This window comes from Balaenoptera ricei, chromosome 13 (genome assembly GCF_028023285.1).
Source record: "Balaenoptera ricei isolate mBalRic1 chromosome 13, mBalRic1.hap2, whole genome shotgun sequence".
In the NCBI taxonomy this organism is placed as follows: domain Eukaryota; kingdom Metazoa; phylum Chordata; class Mammalia; order Artiodactyla; family Balaenopteridae; genus Balaenoptera; species Balaenoptera ricei.
Genome location: NC_082651.1, coordinates 80,308,287 through 80,334,243, shown reverse-complemented (window position 1 = coordinate 80,334,243; position 25,957 = coordinate 80,308,287). Strand labels below are relative to the sequence as shown.

Sequence of the window (25,957 nt, the reverse complement as noted above, 5' to 3'; positions counted from 1 at the left end):
GAAACTGGGAGTCTGTCGACATGCGGCGGTGGGGACTGGTGACAGATGATGGAATCAAGACCTGATTGAGGAGAAAGCCTGGCAGAAGAGGTGAACTGGATCACAAGGGCTGCAGCTGAAAACCAGCAAGAAGGAAATCAAGGCTGGAGACAGAGAGAGAAGCTTCTGGAGGAGACAACCAGGACAGGGAGGACCTAGAAGAAGAAACTGATCATTGTCAACGTTACCTGTTGAGCTCCCACCTGTTGAGCAAAGACTGTGCAGGGCCCAGTGGAGGCACGAGGCCAGCTCTTCCCCAATCCTTGCAAATCTACACTACCCAGGCCCCAGGGGTTTATCTGTGCCTCTCTTTCCCACTTACTACCTAGGGGGCCTTGGGCAACTTACTTAACTTCACAGTGCATCGGTTTCCTCATCTGTAAAATGGGAATCAAATCATCTCTACCTAACAGTTGTTGTAAGGATTACATATGTTAATATATGCGAGGTGCCTAGAACAGTGTGTGGCACAAAGTGATTACTCAATAAATGTAAACTATTATAATATACATCATTATTGTCATCATCTGCATTTAAGTGTGAAATGAATAGCTTCTAAAACACGGAAGAGGGGGGAACTCTCACCCCCGTTCTGTAACTAGGGGGAAAGAAGGCTGAGAAGGTCAAACACTTTCCGAGGCCACGCAACAAATGAGTGCTGGAGCCAAGATTCAAACTCAAATATGGCACTTCTACTCTCCAAACCTCAACTTCCCCATGTAAAATGAGTAACGCCACTTTGCAGGGGTGTTGTGAGGAAAGTAAAGGCTATCACGCTGAAAACGACAACACACAGCATTTTCTGTGTCTTGTCACCAACAATCAAAAAACATGAGATGGGGCTTCCCTGGTGGTGCAATGGTTGAGAGTCTGCCTGCCAATGCAGGGGACACGGGTTCGAGCCCTGGTCTGGGAGGATCCCACATGCCGCGGAGCAACTAGGCCCGTGAGCCACAATTACTGTGCCTGCGCGTCTGGAGCCTGTGCTCCGCAACAAGAGAGGCTGCGATAGTGAGAGGCCCGCGCACCACGATGAAGAGTGGCCCCCGCTTGCCGCAACTAGGGAAAGCCCTCGCACAGAAACAAAGACCCAACACAGTCATAAATAAATAAATAAATAAATAATTTTTAAAAAACCAAAAACAAAAAAAAAAACATGAGATGGTTCTATATCTTCTTCCCACCACACGTGGATCTCTTACTGTTGTTTCCTGGCTCCCCATCCTCACCCCCTGCCCTAGGAAATCCTTTTGACCTCGATTTCTGAAATACCCTTCTGCCCTTTGCTCACTCTTTGTGCTTATAGTTTCTTTCCCTGGAAGTTTCCATCTACTTCCAAGGCTCCAGTCCCTGTTTGCAGTTAGTGCCTGTACCTGGGCCTTTAGCTGGAGAATTAAAATACTGTTTCATTCCAAGGACCAACCCCAAGCAAAACATGGGATTGGGTAGAGCTGGTCTTGGACTTCACTGCTTCTGTATGCCGCCCCTCTTCCCAGCCCCTGGCACCTGAGGTCCTTCGGTTTTCTCTTCCTCTAACCAAAACTGATCTCTGGACAGAATTGGAAATTCCTTCCCACTCAGGTGAAAGTAACAGATAATCACTAATACCTCCAAAGAGCATTTCTATTTTAATGAGAGTGAGAACCTTCTGCCCAAGCACTGAAATCTCCCTACAGAGAATTTCACTTTGGTGCATCTCCAAAGTATAGGGCCTTCCCTATACCATGCAAGCTGTTGGAACACACCTATGCATCAGCCAGGCCCATTCGATGTCTCTGGACTGTTTCCTTGCTTTGGGAGCAGTATGTCACGCCTATGACAGCTCTTATCTTTGTATCTTAAAGAGCTCTGGGAATGTTAATTAATGCAAGACAGAGTCTAAAAATGCAGACCTGCAGGCGGCAACTTCCAGCTACAACTGCAGTTCCTTTTACGCTTATAAGTCTCCATTAAGAAAGAAATTCAAGGTTTCTAAAGCCCATGTCAGCCCTTGTTCTAGCAAAGAGGTAATATATGCCTCCAGTGTTTTGGACGTATTTTAGTTCCGTTCCTAGCTGATTTCTAAAAAGTATTTCATTATTATTATTCCATTTGTATCAGGTACCGACATCAGTATACAGGTTCAAGTTTTAGCTCCGAATCCCAACTTCATGACCTTGGGCAAGTCTTTTGAGCCTTCTATCTCAATTTTCTCATCTATAAAATGAGAGAATAGTACCTAACTCTGGAGATTGTTGTGAGCCTTAAATGAGATAATATCTGCAAAGTACCCACCCCAGTGCCTGGTACTTAGAGGCACTCGGTGAAAGTCAGTTCCTTTCTCTCTTCTTCCCCCACATTCCCACTCCTTTGCTACACAACACTGTAGAGAAATAAACAGAAAGATACATTCAAGGTTCATCCAGCACCATGTGTTCTAAAAGGACATACATTTGATTATTAAAAACTTCAGACACACATTGCTTTTGTTTAAAGACTTTTAAGGGAGGGATTAATTAGGAGTTTGGGATTAAAATATACACACTACTATATATAAAATAGATAACCAACAAGGACCTACTGTACAGCACAGGTATACAGCATACAAGATATACTCAATAGGGGCTTCCCTGGTGGCGCAGTGGTTGAGAGTCTGCCTGCCAATGTAGGGGACACGGGTTCGAGCCCTGGTCTGGGAAGATCCCACATGCCGCGGAGCAGATGGGCCCGTGAGCCACAATTGCTGAGCCTGCGCGTCTGGAGCCTGTGCTCCGCAACGGGAGGGGCCGCGATGGTGAGAGGCCCGCGCATCATGATGAAGAGTGGCCCCCGCTTGCCGCAACTAGAGAAGGCCCTCGCACAGAAACGAAGATCCAACACAGCCATAAATAAATAAAGCACACCTAGTATAGTATAATTAAAAAAAATATATATATATATATATACTCAATATCTTGTAATAATCTATAATAGAAGAGACTCTAAAAAAGAATAGATATATGTATATAGGTACAACTGAATCACTTTACTGTACACCTGAAACTAAAACATTGTAAATCAACTATATTTCGATAAAAATTTTTTAAGACTTTTCAAATATTCTCTTTCACCTTTTCTACCCTATCCTAGGAAAGAGAAGAAAGAGTAAAAGATGAACTGAAGAGAAAGTTGTGGAGAGCTGTGTATGCTGATCATTGGGTTAGACACATCAAAATAAACAGATTGCTTTGAACAAAGAGATTATTTACAGTCTACAAAGTAGAATTATGAACCTGGCCCAAGCTGCAATGTATAAGAAAGAAGCCAGCCAAATGTTCCCTCCTTTGGAAGCACCGTGACAATTAAAATGTCAGCTGGTGTGGCTGGCATTCATCTCAAGATCACAATAACAGAAATCTTGTCCAGTTCATCATGGCCTCTTTAATCTACTCTGGGTGCCCCAACTGTGCTAGATCCAGGTAGGTGGGGCAGGTCGATAACTGCAAATTGCTAACACCTATCTAATTTGGGATCAGAGCCAGGAGATCAGGAGCAGTGGTAAAACTCCAAGAACGAATGTGAAGTTATACTCAGGAGGCAAAGCAGGATGTTAAGAGACCAGGCGAGAAAATAGAATCATACACTGTGGATGGGTCTACGATGAGGTGCTGGATAATGGAGCAGTTGGCATCAGCTGATCCAAAAGTGCCAGGCTGGGCCAGGCATATAGCAGGAGCCAAGTGCCAACCCTGGAAAATGAAAGTAGATGGAAGAGGAGTGGGGACCAGGAAATAGCCAAAGCTGAAAACAAGTAGAAGAACAGGTTAAGGTCAGAACTCTGCAATCCCACTGCTAAATCCAAGTGTGAATGACAGCAAGAACAGAGGCTAAGACACAAGCTGAGGGCTGGTGCATTTCCACCAGACCAGGACCGGAACGCTGTGATGGCAGGGATCCCCCAGCCTCGTTCACTGCCTTGTGCTCAGAACCTGGAGCAGAGTTTGGCAAACCCACAATAAGAACGGCATAAATACTGGCCATTGTCAAAATCAGCAGAAGCCAATGAGTGAGCAAGGTGAGGGAAACCGGGGGTTCGACCAAACGGAGGACACAACACCTGAAAGTGGGCTTTTCTCAGTGAGTGTCTCTCCCTGCCTCAAAGTGCTGGTAGCCAACACCTTCAATGGTACACACCTCAGACCTTCCCCTCACCTTCCTAAGTTCTGCCTTAATTTCCTGTGGTTACCGTAAGGAATTATGACAAATTTGATGGCTTAAAGCAGCAGAAATTTATTATCTCACAGTTCTGGAGACCAGAAGTCCAAAATCAGTATCAGTGGGCCAAAATCAGAGTGTCAGCAGGACCACACTCCCTCCAGAGGCTCTAGGGGAAAATCTGCTCCTTGCCTCTTCCAGCTTCTGGTGGCTGTTCACGTTCCTTGGTTTATGGCTGCATTACTCCAATCTTTGCCTCTGGTTTCACATGGCCTTCTCCTGTGTGTGTCTGTGTGTGTGTGTGTGTGTGTGAGAGAGAGAGAGAGAGGGAGAAATAGAGAGAGAGAGAAATCTCCCTCTGTTTCTCTCTTATAGGGACACTTGCAGTGCCATTAGGGTCCACTTAGATAATGCAGGATAATCTCTCCGTCTCAAGATCCTTCATTAAATCACATCTGAAAAGAGTCTTTTTTTCTTATAAGGTAACACTTGCAGGTTCTAGGGACTAGGACCTGAGGTCTTTGGGGAGCCATGATTCTTCCTACACAGGGTTTAAGGCATCAAGTGGTTGGGACAGGATTCCAGTTTGCCTTTCCCTGGAGTGACGTGGCAGGGCCAGGAGGGGAGGAGAGCTGTCACCAGGACAGAGGCAAGACAAAGCAGGGCAGAGCAGGGATGTGGGAGAGGCTGGTTGCAGACTACACGGCAACAGGCAGGGTGACATCAGTGAGGCCGTGGGGCAGAGTGGAGCTCAGCACCAGCATCTGGGCAGGGACATGTTAACGGCCTCCAGGAAAAGGCGTGAGTCACTTGAACACCTGGCCAGGGGAAGGAAGAGACCAAGAGTCCAAGGTCTAGCTGATTGCACTGCTTGGGTTCAGAGCCTTGGTGAGCCTCAGACCTCAGAGCCTGTGCCCGACCTCCCTAAAGTGGGCCCAGCTGGGCCACAGTGAACAGGAACCAATCCCTGTCCTTGGTGAGTTCACATCCTAGTAGGAGAGGCAGGCATAGCTCCCTCTTCACAGGGCTGTCTTCCTCTGTGTCTCTTATAAGGACACTTGTCCTTGGATTGAGGACCCACCTGTATAATCCTGATGATCTCACCTCTAAATCCTTAACTTGATTACATTTGTAGGGACTCTTTTTCCAAATAAAGTCACACCCACAGGTTCCAGGATGTGGGCATGTTTTTTGGAAGCCACCATTCAACCCACTCCACCTCCCCTGTCAAAATTTACCTGTCCCGTGCTTAATTCCTTCAGCTCCCAATGCTGATGTTAAGTATTTTGGCAAAACTGTTAATGATTTAATGTGTTACGTCTCTGTTTTATCAGAGAACTCCTAGAGACTTAATGTCTTTGTCAAGAGACAAAGGCTCTCTAGGAATTTCAGGCTCTCTGAAAAAAGATAGCTTTGGGGAAAGGCTCTTTTATCAGCAGCCCTTCTATCAGATCACAATTTGCTGTGGATTTGCTCCAGTGACCCAACCACTGGAAATCATGGGAGAGTTTGAAAATGCTGATTTCACCATTTCATCTCCTGGCTTTCTAAATAACTTTTGCTTCTTTTTATTCCTAATCCTTCCCTTTCAAACCAATTAATAGTAACCCTGCACTGTGCTATGTAATTTACAAGTACCTTGTTTCATCCTTGGAACACTTCTATGAGATGGGAACTATCTCATACTACGTGTATTTATTAGTGCCACCGTTGAAACAGGAGGGAAGGGGGCAGGGCACAACCTTTAAAAGAATGACATAGCCATAGGACATGACAAAAACTGGTTAGAACCAACTAGGTCCAAGATGGTGGAAGATCTGACCTCCAGTGGACCTTGAGTCTCACTATAAGCTCATTGTAATAACATAAGCATAAGCTAAGTGACACACCCACCAGTGCCATGACAGTTCCCAGGCTGACCATCAAAGAGCAGAAAGTGGGTGGTGGCCCAATTCCTGGAAATCTCCACCCCTTCCCCAAAATAGTTGGAATAATCCTCTCACTCATTAGCCCTATGAAATTACCCAGCCCATAAAAACTAACCACTCCATATTTTGGGGCTTCTCACCTTCTGAGATGGCCCACACTCTGTGGAGTGTGCTTCTCTCTAAATAAATCCACTTCTTACATATCACTGTCTCTTGCTGAATTCTTTCTGCAGTGAGACATCAAGAACCTGAGCTTCAGTAAGTCCTGAGACCGGTGAGTGATTCTAATTAAAAGACTGTGAATTCAAGCCCCAGTCTGGGTTTTGGCCAGGTTCGAGTCCCAGTGCATGGGTTCAAGTCCCAATCTGAGTTGCACAGCTTCACCACGACTGAGAGACCCCCTTCTTTTCAGGAGTATGGAGTCTCAAACTGGCAATATTGAGAGACACAAACGTGCAAAAGGACCAGACAGATTCCTTCTGCATGTTTTCCTGTGAGCATAGGGGGAGGAAAGAATGAGGAAGAAAATACAATTGAGAAAATGAACAAGTCTAATTTCTGGTAAGATGGGATGCCTTTAACACCCATAAAGGTATTCGGTAATACTACTGTCCCATCCCCAGCAGGAAGAGCCTTTGCCCCAGTGATGGTCTGTCAGACTAAGCTGCCTTACCTCTCAGCAAGAGGAAAGCTAACATTTATTTCAGCATGTAGATTTTTAGACCATTTCCCTCGCATTATTTTACTTAATCCTAAAAATAATCCTCTGAGGAAGGTGTTACTACCCTCTCTTTACAGATAGGGCACCGGAGCTCAGAAGGCCTTTGTGGTTTGCGCAAGGTCACTCAGCTGGGCAAGGAAAAGCCATGACTTGAGCTTACATGTTCTAACTCCAGTTTTGGAGTTCTGTTTTATATTGCAGCTCCGAGTTGAAGATAAATCCTGGTGATGCTCTGTTGCCTGTTTAGATTTGAAAAAGGATCCATGTGTCTCAGGAAGGTGGAATCCGGAAACCTGCAAAGTCACAGCTGGTGTCCCCAACCCCATGTGTCTCCTTATCTCTCAGGCAGACTTTGCCTACCTCTGCCTAGAAAACTTCTTGAACTTGAAGACTCACCTCAAATGTCTCTTTGAAAGTTCCTAGATCCACCACCATCTGGCTCCAGGTAGAATAACTATTCTCAGACCCATAGAGATATGTGCATTACTAAAAGAGCACTTTGAATATGCCTGCCTCCCCCACTAGGATGTGATCTCGCCAAGGACAGGGATGGGGTCCTGTTCACTGTGGCCCAGCTGGGCCCAGTTTAGGGAGGTCAGGCACAGGCTCTCGGGTCTGAGGCTCCCAGTACAGCCCACCAAGGCTCTGAACCCAAGCAGTGCAATCAGCCAGGCCTTGGTCTCTTCCTTCCCCTGGCCAGGTGTTCAAGTGACTCATGCCTTTTCCTGGAGGCCGTTAACATGTCCCTGCCCAGACGCTGGTGCTGAGCTCCACTTTGCCCCACGGCCTCACTGATGTCACCCTGCCTGTTGCTGTGTGGTCTGTACCTGTCTCTCCCACATCCCTGCTCTGCCCTGCTTTGTCTTGCCTCTGTCCTGGTGACAGCTCTCCTCCCCTCCTGGCCCTGCCACGTCACTCCAGGGAAAGGCAAACTGGAATCCTGTCCCAACCACTGATGCCTTAAACCCTGTGTAGGAAGAATCATGGCTCCCCAAAGACCTCAGGTCCTAATTCCTAGAACCTATGAGTGTTACCTTATAAGAAAAAAGGGTCTTTTCAGATGTGATTTAATGAAGGATCTTGAGATGGAGAGATTATCCTGCATTATCTAAGTGGACCCTAATGGCACTGCAAGTGTCCCTATAAGAGAGAAACAGAGGGAGATTTCTCTATTTCTCCCTCTCTCTCTCTCTCTCTCTCTCTCACACACACACACACACACACACACACACACACACACACACACAGGAGAAGGCCATGTGAAACCACAGGCAAAGATTGCAGTAATGCGGCCATGAACCAAGCGTTGTCAACAGTCACCAGAAGCTGGAAGAAGGAAGGAACAGATTTTCCCCTAGAGCCTCTGGAGGGAGTGTGGCCCTGCTGACACCTTGGTTTCAGCCCATTGATACTGATTTTGGACTTCCGGCCTCCAGAACTGTGAGAGAATAAATTTCTGCTGTTTTAAGCTGCCAAGTTTACGGTAATTTGTTATGGCAACCACAGGAAACTAACGTGGGCCCCAAAGGGTTTAACTTTGCTTTCCTATGCTCTTTCAACCCCCATAGTTTATCAGCTGTCTCGGCTGCCTCACTCCTCCAGTGTCTTGCGGCCCCTTTCTCTAAGAACCTAGAACGATAACCACCATTTATTGAGCGCTACTACATGCAAGGCAGTAAGCCAGGGCCTTCACATGAGCTGCGTCCCTAATCCATGCAGTAACCCTATGAGATGGGTATTGAGGCCAAAAGAAGTTAGGTTACTCACCCAGGATCACTCAGCTAGAAAATGCTGGAGCTGGGATCTAAACCCAGCTGTGTCTGACTTCAAATCTTGTGGCCATAGCCCTGGTGCCTCACTGCCCGAGTAGGGACCTTGTCTAGTTGCCTGTCAGTTCTTCAGAAGCCCACCGGGATCTCATACAAGTAACAGGAGCTTATTATGTGCCAGGCATTGTGCTCAGCACTTTCCATACATCATTTTATTTTTCTCATCGAAGCAACTCCATGAGGTAGGAGCTCTTAGGAACCCTTTCCACAGACAAGAAAGCTACCACTAGTGGTAGAGCCAGCACTGAGCCCTGGGTCTCCTAGGGGTCCTGGACCAGGGTCATTTCCTCTGATTCTCTCTGCTTCTCATTTGCACTAGCACACTAGGCTGTAATTTGACTTGGATGCAGCTCAGATTTCTCAAAGGCTTCTGTGTTGTGCACAGTCTGGAGGACTTCCATCAAGTGTGTGTGTGGAGCTTGCTTATTAGTTTCCAGAGAGTTCAAAATACCCACCGTGCCACAAAATATTCCAGTGCCCAGACATTCACTAACACCCTGCCCACATTTTCAAAAGTCTCTCTACCTAGTCCTATCTGCACCCTCCTCCCCCTTCTCATTAGAAAACTTGAGAAAGTTACAGGGCAAAATTAATATACTAAAAAAATCTGCAAAATATAAATTGTTACAACATTGGTCATTATAACAATGATCATATAGAAAAAACAGGAAAGAAGAAAAATGTGAAGGATTTCACCAGAATTTGTATCCCAAGAGAAGTCTTTAAAAAAAAAAAAGTATCTTAACAGAGGGAGGCAGAGGGAAGAAAGCCAGGGAAGAGATAGGATGAGACAGCAAAATTCTTTATATTTATAAACCCTGAATATCTAAATTGATTTATTTACAATCAGTGGTAATTTGTACGCTCTCATATGAAATGTTGAAGAACTTAATTGAACCAGTAAGCCACACAACATGGCCAACAGACAACAAACTGGCTTTGGAAGTGAATTAGGATTTCCTTCATCATTTTGGCTCTTTGCGGGGTTTGGGAAAAAAAGAAGAGTTGAACGAAAGGCAGAAAAACACTGTCCATGTTTGTCAACAGAAGTAGAATAACGACAAGAGAACAGGACCAGAGCTGAAAACCTAATTTCATTCTTAGCTCTGTCACTCATTTGCTGTGCGACCTTAGACAAAGCACTTGCCTTCTCTGGGCTTCAGCTTTGCACATCTGCAGATGATTTCTATGGTGCCTTCAAATTCTGTAACAATATTTTTAACTAATATAGAATCACAACGATGTTTTTTGTTTTGTTTTGCTTTTCTTCTCAGAGTTGCATAATCAAGTAAAAGAATGAGATGTTGTTGCTGCCGAACACACACATTTATCCAGAGGGCAAAACCACACAGATGTTTGATTAAAAATCTTCAGACAAAAGCTGTGCCTCACATCCAAATCCCAAGCTCAGTGGAACTGCCCTCGAGATGCCAGCCGGAGCAGCCTTGCTAGAGAGGAGGTCCATGGAGGCCTCTGAATCTCTTTCATTGCAACACTCCCAGAAAGCCAGCCCTGTCATTAGCCTGCAAAGTAAACACCATCCTCGGCAAAAGCCCCGTCAGAGTCACCTAGAGTCAACCTCTCTCTTTTAAAAAAACAGCTTTCACCATTCATCACTCCACCAGTCCCTGCTTTAAAACATGAAAACAAACATGGGGCTCCCCTAGGAAATCACCCTTGCCTTTCATCCAAAATCACTGAAGGCTGTGGATAGGACTCGGAATTATGTTTCACTGGCTGGTCCAGATCACACTTTGTCTGGGAAGAGAAATCGACAGAGGGGACAGAGAGGCAGGGTTCTGGGGCTGGGGGTAAGAAAAGGGCCTCTCTGCTGTGATGCCACAGAGCTATGGGTGGTATTAACACACTCAGAACATTTTACCCAGAGTCCAGAATTTAGACTTATCAATAAGCATTTCTTTATACTGAGTTTTTACCACATCATTTTGTTCTTATTAATTAAGATTCTGCTCCATTACATTAAAGCTGCATCTTGTGTTATGTCTTGAATCCCCACCTAGGTAGCAAATTGTTCAAGGGCAAAGGAAGTTCCAGTTGTTTGGTTTCTAAGCCCAACAAGGAGCCCAGTGCAGAACTGAGCCAAGACAGACAGACTCCCTTTGCCAGGAAGTCAACAGCAGCTCTTTAATGTGCCCAAAAGCCTTTCTCCCACCAGTTCATCCCCATCCATTTCTGTGACCCGCAAAGTACTACTTCCTCCCCCAGGTCTGAGAAGACTAAGGAGGGCATTGAGGAAAGTGTTAGTAGGTCCCTACACAGCCCAGACTAGTCTATACCACATCTGGGACTTTCTGAATAATGATTAAAAATAGTAATAACTGCTAACATTTACTGAGTACTTACTATGTGCAGGCACTGCTAAGTGCTTTATTTGGCAACACAATTCATAACAACCTTATGAGATAGCTACCTTATCATCCCCATTTCGCAGATGAAAAAACTGAGACCCAAGGTACACACCTGGGATAAAGATCAGGGCTGGCTAACTTGAATCCTGTGTTTTAACATCTCAGATATACTGCTTCCTGAACAAGTTTTTATATGCCTTAAGAGAAGAGATTCTATCTTTTTCTTTTCTGGACTGTCACAGAGCCTAGAGGAATTCTGAGCAATAAATAGTAGATTCTTGGCATCTGCCTGTTAACTGACTGATTGATGGAAGACCCTTGCCCAGGGTGGTCAAATGCCAGACACAAGAGTGACAAAAGGATAGAGAGGGATCCTGCATAGATTTTGGAGAGCTGCTTAAAGCCAGGCCAATTTAGGGTAAGGTAGTGTAGCCACAGAGACCCCTTCTAGGCAATACTCAGAAACTTCCAGACAGCCCGGAGAAAAAAGATGGTCTTCTCTCCTCTGAGAAAGACTCTCCAAGGAATAATGAGGCATCCAGATACAGCAAGGGAACAGGGGTGGCTATTCAACCAAACCTAATTCACTGTCCCCATCACTGGTGGTCACTAAGGAGCCAGCATTGCTCTTTGCAAGAAACTGCTCATCTGTTGTCCTGGCTGACATCCAGTTTAGAGAAAGGTACAGTGCTCAACTGTTCCTACACTCTGGGTGGTCTGCAGAATTTTTCTTCTTTTTCCTACACTAAAGATGTGAAGGGGGAATTCCCTGGCAGTCCAGTTGTTAGGACTCCACACTTCCCTGGTCGGGGAACTAAAGTCCTGCCAGCTGTGCGGCGTGGTCAAAAAAAAAAAAAAAGAAAGAAAGATGTGAAGGATTGCAGCCCCATTTTCCTAATGGTTTATATTTCAATATTTTACTTGCAAATCAATTATTTAGAACTGAGAACACATTTCCCATAGGGAAACATATTATTTAAAGAGGTTAGGATCTCAGGTAGGTCCTAAAGGTCTTATTTTATCCATTGTTAATAGTACTGAGCTCAGTGGTACATATCAGCTACAAATAATCATGTTTGTATAGGAAAATGCAATCTCAATTCTATATGAGCATTTCAGGACAGGATTCCCCCTAGCCCTTGGAGTAAGGATTCCTGAGACTGAGAGGATTGGCTACTGTGTGGTGCCTGATAGCTTTCTAACTGGATTTGGAGGGGAGATCAGGATTTGAGGGCATGAAATCAGGTTAGCCTTATTAAGGAGGTCACATTTGCTGAAACAAAGAGTTTATCAACACCCTTGATGTCTGTTAACTTAGGATGGCACACATGAGGGTATAAGTCATACTCCTGACACCCTTCGGGGCATTTTAAAGTTCAAAGGGATTTCCACCATACTCAGCCCGTTAAATCCGAGAGGCAAAGAGACCATCTAGTTTCAGCTCCTATCCTCCACCTATTACTCCAAGTTGAGGGACAAAGAGTTGAAGAAGGAATGCCTCCAAGAAGCTCCTTATTTTAAAAAAATAATAATCATGATAATAGCTACTACTTTTTTTAGTACCACTTTATGCCAAAGACCTTATAATTTATTGTGTTTTAATTTATTAAATTCTCACAACTCTATGTATAGATTTATCATTAACCTCACTTAGAATATGAGGAGACTGAAGTTTAGCTTGCTTAAGTAATTTGCCTTAGATCACATGGCTAGTACATGGAAGAATCAGGATTCAAATCTCAGTCTGTATCAAACCCCAAATTCCAGACTATTAACTGCTTTGCTATACTTGTTTTTCCCAATTAAAAAATTTCCAGAAAAGACACCACAAAGTAAAACTTGCTTCAAGTATGTTAAAAAATATATGTATTTTTATTTAAATGATAATCTTAAAAATAGATATAAGCATATTCTGGATCGTCAGGCAGTCCAATTATAACTGAGTCCTGTTGCAATTTAATGGCTCACTATGTTTTGTTTGTGATTGATTTCTAGCCAAGAGAGGCCAAGTATGATAATGACACACCAAGTGAATGAGGGTTTTACAAGTGATTGAACAGAGACAAATCATAGGAGGCTCGCCTCCTCACACAGTCTCAGCACACAGCAGTATAGGTATGCCAGACACACAAGGATTTGCTCCTTAGGTACCATCCTCACACTGGAAGCAGATACTTTACACAGATTCCACCTTTCTCTATCCAACATTGCACACTGTTGACTCATCGTTTCGAAAACTAGCTACTTGGCTGCTAAACTGCTTTAGTCCCCAGTGCAAATTGTTAAGGACTAAAGATTTTCACCAAGTCTCCTCATAGCTATTCTTCTTTCCTGATGATGCAATGAGTAGTTATAAACATCCACTAGAATCTTCTCATTTGCCTTCTTAGAAGAAACTCAGATAGCTAGTGGGAAGCAGCTGCATCACACGGGGAGATCAGCTGGGTGCTTTGTGACCACCTAGAGGGGTGGGATAGGGAGGGTGGGAGGGAGACACAAGAGGGAGGAGATATGGGGATATATGTATACATATAGCTGATTCACTTTGTTATAAAGCAGAAATTAACACACCATTGTAATGCAATTATACTCCAATAAGGATGTTAAAAAAAAAAAAGAAACTCGAAGAAACAAGACAGAAACCTACTGGTTCAATCATGTATGGGTAGCCCATCAAACGTGTTTGTGAAAAAGGAAGAATCACAAAGTTTAACATTTGGAAAAGTGGGAGAGAAGAAAGCAGTGAAAAAGCAGTACAAATAGGAAGCACAAAATGAGATCACAGAAATAAATCCAAATGTATCAGTAATTGCAATAAATGTAAATGGATTAAACTGACCTATTAAAAATAGAGAAAATATTAGATTGAAAAATATTATAAATCCAAATATACTTTTATAAAAGACTTGTTAAACTGTAAGGATTCAGAAGGACAGAAAAAAGTATGAAAAAATATAAAGCTGTCAAATACTCACCAAAATAAATAAATAAATAAAAGCTAATGTGGCTCTTATATCATACAAATGAGTTTAAGACAAAAAGTATTATTAGGGATAAAGTGAGTCACTACATTTTGATAAAAGTGTTAATTCATCAGGTAGATGTAACAACTCTAAATGTGTATGTACTTAAAATTTACCTAGAAGGAGTCATTTGAAATGGTCTTAAAGGATAAATAGGAGTTTGCCAGAAAGATAGGGGGAGAGGGCCAGGGAGAAGAACATGCCAGACAGAGGAAACATAATGCATCAAATCCAGAGGTGAGAAAACATAGCATGTACAGAGGTCTAAAAGCACTGCATAATTACATTGATGAAGCCTTTGTTTGACACTTTCATGTACCAGAAAGAACTAGACCAAGTTCCTCTTCAGCATAAAACCGAAGCCACTAGAAAAAGAATACTTACTTACATGGGGGATGGAAGGAGTAAAAAGAACTAATGGTTTCATTTTCCCTGGCAAATCCTGCACTGCAGATTTGCAAAGTCCCAGAGTAATTCACTCTGGTGATGTCATTTTAGCCTTGGATGATGGCACATCCTAAACAATCATGTGGATAACACCCTTCGGCTGTGACTGAAAGGTCTAAACAAGATCAGCAGCATTGCTCAGCCTCAGAGTGCTAGCAGGCTGCCTTAGTTCCTCACTTTCAAAATTACAATCTGACTTGTTACACATAATAAGAAGAGAGCAAGAATGGAGAAAGAAAAACAAGTGTGGAAACGATTTCATATTAATGTCATGACCTAATGCATCCATTTGATCTCAGTTGGCAAAGGAAGCAGAAGATCCAGTTTGACAAAATATCCAGAATAGTTGCACAATGGGGTTCTGAGTTGGGAACGTCCTTTATATATTGTCAGTTTCTTTATATATTGTCAGCCAATCATGAGCAAAACACCTTAAAGAGTAGCCAAAAAGTTTCAGGAAATGATGTACACTTTAGAAGGAACTGCTTTTTAAAATTTCATATAATTCAGAGAATTTGTGTCCTTTGAATTTGAACCCCATTTTTTGCTGATATTTTTAACTAAGGAATTATCTAATATGTGGTGAGAATTAACACTTATATACCCATTTTTAATTTTGGTGATGAAAACCGGAAAATCAGGAGAGGCAAGAGGGATGTGGGGAGGGATTGTTTCCTTTTCTGGTTTCTTCAAAAATGTCCTTTTCTGCAAGTTAAGCCTGGCTTTTGCTTTAATCATAGCAGAAAGCATTCTCCACATCAGAGAAAGTGAAGAACAGGCCTTGAACCCTGTGCCCTATTTTCTCTCCAGCTATCCAGGTTTGTCCTCTGCCCTATAAGGAGCTATTTTCCCCTCTTCCCTTGTTGGTTTCTCCTTTCTTTGTTCATTCCTCAGTTTCTTTCTTGCCCAACACAGAATGGCAGAATTTATGCAACCTAGTACTTTATGTAGAAACTACTTTATTCTAATAATTCAGCCAGTATTTACCAAGTGTCTGCTGTCTGCCAGCACTGTTCTGGGTGCTGGGAATACTGCAGTGAACAAAGCAGAAGAAATCCTTTTTTTTTTAATTAATTAATTTTTTGGCTGTGTTGGGTCTTCGTTTCTGTGCGAAGGCTTCCTCCAGTTGCGGCAAGCGGGGGCCACTCTTCATCGCGGTGCGCGGGCCTCTCACTATCGCAGCCTCTCTTGTTGCGGAGCACAGGCTCCAGACACGCAAGCTCAGTAGTTGTGGCTCACGCGCCTAGTTGCTCCGCGCCATGTGGGGTCTTCCCAGACCAGGGCTCGAACCCGTGTCCCCTGCATTGGCAGGCAGACTCTCAACCACTGCGCCACCAGGGAAGCCCCAGAAGAAATCCTTTCTGTCACCAAGTTCCCTTTGAGGCCTGCCAGAGAAGGTGGCTCAGAGGAAGTGTTATCTGAGCTGACATCAGAATCATGAAAAAGACTGAGCCCAGGGGAGAACACTTGGAAGAGTGCTCCAACCAGAGGGACCAGCCCAAAGCAAAGCCTTTGAGAGGAGCATGAGCTCTGTGCATCCCAGGAAAAGAAAGGAATTCAGTGAACTATTCCTGGGATCCAGTCACCCACCCATGAAGGCCACTTGTAGCTGCTAGGTCACTGGGCTGGAGCCATGCCAAGAGAGAAAGACGTGCCCCCTGCCGAAGGTGAGAAGTTCAGATTCTGAAGGGCCTCTAATTCCATTCCAAGCTATGGAGTGGAGGGTGGGGATCTTGTGCTTCCAGAAATCAGTGTGGCAGCTGTTGGCAATGGCACAGTAGAAAGACTAGAGAGAGAAGGGAGGCCAGTGCAACAGTCCAGGCTCCAGAGGTGGTGGCAGAGAGCAAGAGAAAGATGAGGTCTCTCTAAGAAAGGGAGAATGGGGCACAGTGTCTTCTAGAGAAAAATCATCAGTTTGGATGAGGAAGAATGGGGGATTAGGAATATGAAATAAGAGAAATTAGCTTAGGACATTTTGCCCACAGAGTTCCAGAGTCTGAGCAAACGCAGGAGACAGAATCCTTGAGAGGTCTAAAGAGAGAGAACTAACGATGTGATGAATCAGAGAGGGAACACCAGGTTCCCAGCAGACCTGGAGCTAACAGACAGACACATGGACAGGTACACACACTTACAGTCACACACTCATGCAGCAATCGCAGCTGCCTTTTCATTGTGTGTCAGGTTGAGGGAAATGAGCTCAAAGTATCTTTTTTTATACAGAAGGCAGGAGGACCAGTCTGTTTGTATAGACTGCATCCTCAACACCTTTCAACCTTTATTCCCTCTCAGTAAACATAAAAATCACATACCCCCTCTTAAAGTTATTTGAAACTTCAAAATAAAAATAGTAACTAAAACCAAAGCAAGGTGATTTCAGAATGTTTCTTCAAGTTACATATGCCCCCCTGCCCAGATTTTGGTCTGTACCCTTCTGGCCTAAGGGCTCTCCATGAGGATCCCTGCTGAGTTGTCTGAGCCTGAAAGGGTGGCTACATCTTCAATACCAGCCTCAGGCTGCGTTCATTAACCCAAAAGGGAAAAGGAAAAGGCAACAACTTAGTGGACTGCCAAAGCTTGTCTTTAAAAATATGTAGATGGGTTTAGTCAAATGAAGGAGATGGATCCTGGGGTGAAGACAAAGCTTACCTTGCTTCAGAGAGCAAAGCTAGGCCCAGAAACTAAAATTTTCAGAAAAAAAAAAGTTTCGGATTAAAAAAAAAGATCTCCCTAAAGATGCTAAAGATCAGAACTTTCTGACAGTGGAAGAACCACAGGTGAGCTGGGTTGCAAAGCAGGAGCCTGCCCTGGGTCTAAGGTCCCTTCTAACACTTTCATTCTATGATTTGGTTTATATCTAAACACCATGAGCGTGGCACTGAGGAGGCTGCTTACAAAGATTTTTGTTTTCTCTCTCTTCAGGAAGAGCCAATTAAAAAGAAATATCAACATCATTAGCCATTAGAGAAATACAAAGCAAAATCACAATGAGGTACCACTTCCCACTCACTAGGATGGCTATAACAAAAAAGATAGACACTAATGAGTGTTGACAAGGATGTGGAGAAATCAGAACCTTCATATATTACTGGTGGGAATTTAAGATGGTATAGCCTCTTTGGAAAGCAGTCTGGCAATTCCTCAAAATGTTAAACATAGAGTTACCATATGACTCAGCAATTTCACTCCTAGGTATATACCCAAGAGCAATGAAAACATATGTCCACACAAAAACTTGTACATGAATGTTCATAGCAGCATTATTCATAATAACCAACAACTCAAATGTTCATTGGAAACAATTCAAATGTCCATCAACTGATGAATGGCTAAATAAAATGTAGTGGGACTTCCCTTGCAGTCCAGCGGTTAAGACTCCACGCTTCCACTGCAGGGGGTGTGGGTTCGATCCCTGGTCAGGGAACTAAGATCCCGCATGCCTCGTGGTGCAGCCAAAAAAACCAAAATGTGATATATACATACAATGGGATGTTATTCAGCAGCAAAAGGGAATGAAGTCCTAAGACATGTTACAACACGGGTGAACCTTGAAAACCCTGTAAGTGAAAGAAGCCAGTCACAAAAGACCACATCTTGTGGGATGCCAACTATATGAAATGTCCAGAATAGGCACACCTATAGAGACAGAAAGTAGATTTGTGGTTACCTAGGGCTGGGGAGGTGATGGAAGGGAGAAGGATGGAAGAGGAGTCTGGGGGGAAATAGGAAGTGACTGCTAATGGCTACACAGTTTCTTTTTGGGATAAGGAAAAGGTTCTAAAGTTGATTGTGGTGATGGCTGAGCAACTCTGCAAATAAACAAAAAAAAATTGACATCTAACACAACATTGTAAATTAACTATACTTCAATTAAAAAATCACGTGCCATTAAAGAAAGAAATTGATAAATTTTAAAAAATTGACATATACCCTTAAAATGGATAAAAATGTATGGTATGTGAATTATATCTCAGTAAGACTGCTAAAAAACCCAGAATTCTGGCACCAAGTTCAGAATGCAAATTGACTTATATATCCCAGACCAGTTTAGATTTGTGCTGTCAATACATAGGGGACAGTGGGAAAGAAGGAAAGAAAGAAGGGGGAGCAGGGAGGAAGGAAGAAAAGAAAAAGAAAAAGAAAAAAGAACTATGCTCACAGCAAAATGGGAAGTAGATTTTTGACATAAATGTTATTTGTAATTTGCTAATTAAAGCAGGATCTCTATCACATAAATATGTGCTTCTGAATTCTGACACCAGAGGTGTTTTATAGCATGATTTCTCCTGAATTTCCCCGATATCCAGAGAGCAGAGCCCCCTGACCTGCACCTAGTATTTAACACACAGACACACAGACACACAGACACACGCACGCACGCACGCACACACACACACTAACTTGATTAAAGGCCAGGCCTCTGGCCCCAGAGATCCAGCACTTCATGCTGGTTCAAATGTGACCCATTACCCTAAATATTTCTTCTTGAGATAACACCATCCTGAACTCACGGGAGCAGTTCTGTACCTCTTTTGCCCTATGTCTTCAAAACAAAAAGTTTGTGGGTTGTGTTGCTGCCCATATTAGAAATAAAAACTACTCTGGAAAGATTTGAGTGACAGAAGCTCTTAGATAAGAAAAGACAAATGAATTAAGTTGTCAAATCTTTCTTTTCAAAGAGTATGAATGCAATAGGTTCTTGCATAACAAAGTATCATTAGCCAGGAGTGCTGAGAATCCCTTTTCTTTCTTCTCTTTGTGTTCCATCTCATAATCCTGGAGGTACTTGAGAATTAGATGTATTTGCAATAATTGCACAGGTGACTGAGGATATTTCACAATAGCAAACCATTCATATTACTTTTAAAATGTAAATATGTGGATGTAGCATGCATGAAACATAATACTGATTCTCTATATTGACTAGATAGATATTAAAAATGAGAATTGCAATAATTTAATTTTATAAATATATTTAATAAGATTTAATCAAATAGAGTTAAATTTAAAGTTCAGCTATATTTAAATAATCTTTATTTTAAATGTTGGTGTATTCATGTATTTGTTTTTATTTTGCCTTTAATTTTAATAGATAATACAAATATTTTAAAGCAATAACTTTTTGAAAATTTTCAAAGTAATTATAATTTAAAATGTACATTCACTTAACTTACATTTTGATAAAAATATACTCAAATTTTAAACATTTTGAATATAATTACACTTTATTTTTACTTTGTTATTACTGTCAATTGAATACATTACACGAAAATCTTTAAGAACATAATCAGTGATTTTGCTGAAATGAAGAAAATGTTGTGGAATAAATGAATGATTTATGAATTATTTAAGTCTTTTGTCACTCATACAAAATGTCATTAGCTCATCCAAACATGTGCAACAATTAAATTCAGCCAGCTTGGATATTCTGCTACCTTTCATCATACTGAGACTACAGCTTTATCAGTGTTTTGGGATTTTGTCATTGATTTGTCAAGATAGAAGGATAGGACAATCTTATTTAACAGTTTTTAGCCTTTTTTTTTTTTTTTTACAGCTTTTAAATATGTGAACATAGGGTACGTGGGTCTCCACTGGTGCCCTTGCCCGGTCTACTTCCTTTCCTTGACCCTACCAGGCATTAGCCTTTACAGTTACTTAGAATTTTTCAGGACTTTGGGTGGGTAGTCTCTCTATAAATCCAAATTACTAGGCTTTATTAAACTTTACATGCCAAAGCAGATAAACAACATACATTTTTTAAACACCCACATTTGAAAATTCTTCTAGGTATAATCCCTTGTAATGTACAGCCAGCAAAGCAACCATGACATTCCCTCATTTTCCTGACTAAATTTAGAAGCAAATATTTTCAGAATATGAAATTAAATTACAAAGGTCATAGGACAATGAATAATATGCCATGTGTGGTTAATTACACTTAGTTCTTTAAAAAAAGAAAGTCATCTTAGCCTCTATATAAAAACTGTGTGTATGGTTATTTCACTTTGAAATGTCAAAGGGTTACTTGGTTTCAAAAAGAAAATGGAAAAGCACAAAGATATTTATGTAATACTGAAAGAAAATCTTTCTTAAGAGAATGTAATGTTTAATTCTTTATGGCTTCCCTTTGTCCTGTGGCTAGCTTACAAATATGCAGTGCACAATACTTTGTGCCATTGAAATTAAGGGTTCATGTATTTTTAGTCTTTTCAGAGAAAAGAACCAAATAATTAAGATACAGAAAAGATATGATTGTTTCTCAACAGTTACTAAATCTGATGAACCATTATAATCATAAGGTACATAGAATTACATTTAATCTTTTTTCCATGAGGAGATAACCTGTACTTTTAACTTCAAACAAAAGGCTGTTTTTTCTACCCTTAATACTTCAGACTTCAAAAGTAAAACATTTCTGAGATACTTGAATCAAAGGCAATTGTCTGCCTAATTTTTATTTCTGCCATAATTAAAGCAGGGAACTTAATTGTCAGTGAACTCATTCTAATACTCCAGTAAGACAAAATAAGCAAGCCATGTTGTTAATAGCAATGATGGAAGTGATAGCTCTGGGCAGTCTAGCAAATGCTTACCTGTGACTTGGGGTGTTCACCTTAAAAAAGACACACTGAGGTCAAGCTCACTTTTGGTTTTTTGGGTAACTTTGCCCTGCCATGCCCTGGGAGATCAGAGAAAGATTTTTCCTCTCAGTTTTTTTTCTTCCCTCTGTTGCCCTAGGACTTACACTCTTGTTTATTCTGATTGGTTTAACAAGTATCAGTGGACACTTACTGTCAGACACTGTGCTTGATGTTAGGAATTCAAAGATGAAGAATACAGTCTTTGGGGTCAAGAAGCCCAGTCTAGAGAATTCAGACAATGGGAATACCGTGTGATATATGCTCTCTGCTAGAGGCATGCATGAGGTTCCTGTTCCAGCCCAGCCCACAGATTTTGAGTCCAGAAGAGGGATTCAGTTTCTTCATCTGGATAACTTCTCTATGGTACATTCAAACTGTAAAATGTACATGATTCTAGTTTTTTTTGTTGCTGTTGGAGTATAGTTGACTTACAATGTTGTGTTAGTTTCAGGTATACAGCAAAGTGAATCAGTTATACATATACATATATCCACTCTTTTTTAGATTTTCTTTCCCGTATAGCCCATGACAGAGTATTGGAAGAGTTCCCTGTGCTATACAGTAGGTCCTTATTAGTTATCTATTTTATATATAGTAGTGTGTATATGTCAATCCCAATCTCTCAAATTATCCCTCCTCCACTGCCCCTTTACTACCCACCCCCTGCCCGGTAACCATAAATTTGTTTTCTACATCTGGCTGATGACTCTAGGTTTCATATTATTTCAGATGAAGTGTTTAACAGCTACACTGATGCAGCGATAGACTTTCTCCAATGCTGAGGCCAGGATCAGTCTGTCTCTTCCAGGCTTCTCGAAACGTTTTCCTTATGTTATTAACCTACCTAAAGTCCCACAGTTACATTTTATCCATGGGGGCTGGGGGATTGGTATGGGTGTGTTTTGAAAGTGCAGTACCCCTTCAATTCACCCTCATTTGGTGGAGAATGGTTTTGTCATCTTACTCAAGTTACTTTCCACAGATTCAAATTCTAAAAGAATTTACTTGTCTTTGATCCTTTTGAAACGGATACAAGTCTGAGACATACTCCTCTCTTGTTTTGGAAAAGAGAGGCCTTAAAATGGTTGTATCTTGTTATTTATTGCCAGTGTACAAGGCTGATCCCAGGCACAGGCTCTTGGTTTGTATCATCCAAGCTCATAGGGTTTGCTGATGCAGGAATCATTCTGTTCTTTATAGCTTTTCTGCTGGCCACTTCTAAATAAGGAGAACCATCTTCCAGCTTGAGTTGTAAAACTCATGTTTTGTTTTGCTTTTTTGAAGAGGTTTCAAGAAGACCCAAGGTAAAATGAGATGGATTGTAGATCAGTGAATTTCAAGTGGGAGGGATAAGAGCTTTTTCAAACTACACAGTGCCCCTCTGCCCATCCCTATCCATCACAGCATTTGAGAATCACTGCTGTAAGGGAGTCTTAATAGGAGATTAGAACCTGGAGACCAAGCTCCATGTACATTTCTGTCACCAGCTCCCCAGCTGTTCTGTGATCCTGGTTCTTCATCTAGTCAATACACTAATCTGTTCATCTGTATACTTCGAATTTAAGTAAATAAAAATTTAAAGTGATTTAAATCCCAAAGAATGAAATATATAATGAAAAAGCTATCATAGGCAAAAATATATTTAGACTGCCTACTATACTTACCCCCAAAACAGCAAAGTTGGTTGAACTGGGTTCTTTCAGTAAGTCTTGTTTCCCCCTCAACGAAACAGACACTCAATTGTAGCTAAAGGATCCAGTTTCAAAATGATGCCTGTTCATTCCCTGGGATGCAATTTAGGTGTATTATCCAAACTCCAGGGGCAGATCCCTTTATCTAGATGAATGATAGAGCGCTGACAGGACCCAGCAGAGCCAGGCAGTTACAGACCCACTGGGGGTAAGTATGTAGCTTGGAGACCTGTATGAGATGTCTCAGAGAGCCCTTGGATTTGGTACTTCCCACCGGTTACCTGAGCTCATCTCATTCCTGGCTAAAGGCATTTTCTCCTTAGCTTTCTCTAAAAGTCTCACCTTGCCCTGCCTCCCCCTCTGCTTTAGTTCTAAAAACCCTTGTTCTCCCAAGTGTCCTAGGAGGCAATAGCTCTTGTCTGGCCCCTCTGGTCCCTGTTCCCCTCTTGGACCTACCTATCTCTGTGGTTAGCAAAACCTAATGTATTTATTACCTGGCCATTAACAGAAAAAATCTGTCAACCCGTGGACTAAAGTACCCATGGCTCCTCTGGGGATGCGTCAGCAGAATCACTCCTGGCCTCTCATCTTCCCCTCACTCAACATCCCCTCAGGAAGTCTTGTGAATTATATGACTGTTGAACTTGGGAGAAGGAACTGAGCTTAGATCAGCCCTTCTCTTCTCAGAGCTAGCCTGTCTGGTCCACTCTCTGTCATGCAGTACGGGGCCAACAAGTCACTCTGCTCTAGAACTTTATCTCAGGGGTAGACTCACACTAACCCAAACTCGCAGAGACTGCTATATAGCCAGAATACTAATTTATTCCATTTTAATGATAAATGCAACCAGCTAGCCAATGGGCCCTCACATCAGCAGATCAAGGCATTTGCTCCCTGTAGACAGGGAAAAAAGTGATTTAAATTCTGTATTTAGAGCGTCAAATCTGCATAAGGAGAAGTAGGGAGATGATTTATCAAAGGATACATTTGCCACAGAGACCTAAGAGCTCAAGTCCTTGGGCCAAGGCCCCTTCTCCCATGAACACTATTTGGGAAGCTGCTATCAACTTCTGGCTTCTTAGCTTGGGTTTTCTATGCTATAGGCTAACAGCAGCTCTGCCCACCGCCGCTGTTCATCCAGGTTTTCTCTAAACAATTACCTTTACACTTGTTAAATTAACAGTCACATTCTGGTGCTTGCCATCCTGAGATTACCCCCAAGTCACCTTGGCTGAATTTATAGGTGTTTCCAGTTACACACTGGTTATCTATCAGTTTACTCTTTCAGTTGACTTACCATATATGTGTGTGTGTGTGTGTGTGTGTGTGTGTGTGTGTGTGTGTGTGTGTGTGTACCTTACCCATTTAACTCCCAGAAGGAAACCTCATTTCCTACTTCCAGTTTTCTTTGGAAGCCATTACCCCATTTACTGCTAACAAAGGCATTTTTGAGCTCTTTGGAAAGAAAACTTTCAGTATAACTGTTTTTATTATACTTTAAAACTTAACTACCTGAATTCAAGCACGTAAGCAGTTTTTGCTGATCTCATATTGCAATAATTTATGAGACTGAGCTAATGATGACAAATACCTTGTAAAGACTCTCAGTGTAACTCATCTGGTCTTTAACCACTGTTAAGTCTTACGCAATAAACTCAACACATCTTTAAGATCTCTGATTTGTTTCCAAAGGAGGTGGATAAAAGTATTTGACTCTTAAGCAAAGAAATAGCTAGCTGGATGCCTTGGACAACCAGAAACAGTCTCAGCTCAGAACCAGTCTTTCCCCACTGTCTTCCTTTTTCTCCTCCCCAAACATCTCTCCTGTGTGAGGCACAGTTTGGGGCACTGTAGCTATAACCGTGAAAATATGACATAATAGATGATTCTTGACCTAACAGGGCTTATGTTCTAGTTGAGGGAGACAGACTATAAACAAACAAACAAACAAGAAAAATATCAGTAGCTAGTGAGTGCTACAGAAAACAAAAATGTATAACGTAATAGATGGAGGTCATCAGTTTAAGCTAAGACCTGAACAAAAAGTAGGAGCCAATTATAGGAAAATGAGGGTAAAGAACATTACAGTAGAGAAGGCCTGGGACAGGCCCAAAAGGAGGAGTAGGCTTGGTGAGCGAGGGAAGAGAAAGAAGGCTAGAGGGTGGCTGGCAGGGAAGAGAGCAGGAATAAGAGTAAGTCTTCCATCCACAGCACGGGATGTGGAATGTGTGCAGGGGCAAATACCCGATAATTTCCTCATTTAGAGGGACTGTGGAAACTGTAACATGTTTTTTTTGCCTGCCTCATGTTTTTGTTCTATTTCAAAAATAGGTAATAAGGAAAGGTGGGTGTGTAATATGGGTTGGTTCAGTCTCCATAGCATTGTCTCTGGCCAAACTCATCTGTAAGTCTTTTCCAGATTTACCAGGTGATACCATGCTCCAAATCAATCAAATGACGTATGAGAAGAGCAAAAGGGCAAGGCTGTTAAAAATTCATCACCATGCCCCTCAAGATCTCAGAGGTCACAGGTGTTTAAAAGCCAAGGAAGGAAGACTAAGGCCCAAGTGAATAACTTTTTATGAATTGTTCTATTAAATTTGATAAACTTACCCCTTTGGAGGGATGGAGGTGTCAGGATTCTGGGTCTCAAAATGTGTCTTCCAGCTCAGTGATACTAAGGAAAGGATAAATCAGGCCTCAAAATGTACATTGGCCCTGAAGTTTGCACGTTCATAAAGTCATTGTTCTCAGTTTGTTCGGGAGAGAGCTGGCTCTGGGGAATTGATTCACATTAATCAGAGTTATAGTAGACTAATTAATAAAGTACAATGCCATTTATTCATTACCTATGAGAGTTACAACTACTAACTGAAATTCATGTTTTTGGTCAGCACACACTCTGGCTGGTAGGAAAACATATTTAAGAAATCAGATTAAAGCCAGACGGTTAAATGTTAAATATGGAAGTTGAACAAATCAAGTTGGATGTTTGGAAAGGCTATATTCATTAAGCAGTCTTTCTTTTCATTGCAAGGACATACAGTCCCGGGTGGGCAAATGATCTACTATTCAGCTGGACAGGGAAGGCCA

General features: G+C 42.1%; 1 protein-coding gene across 1 annotated transcript in view; it reads right to left on the bottom strand.

The window, feature by feature from the left end:
* Positions 1 to 12,967: 12,967 nt before the first annotated feature.
* The window catches only part of LOC132377420 (ubiquitin-fold modifier 1-like), a 35,004-nt gene continuing 22,014 nt past the window's right edge, over positions 12,968 to 25,957 (bottom strand). Inside the window, exon 3 of the transcript XR_009506629.1 lies at positions 12,968 to 13,519. The gene's annotated coding sequence lies outside the window, so the exon portion shown is untranslated. The remainder of the gene's footprint in view (positions 13,520 to 25,957) is intronic.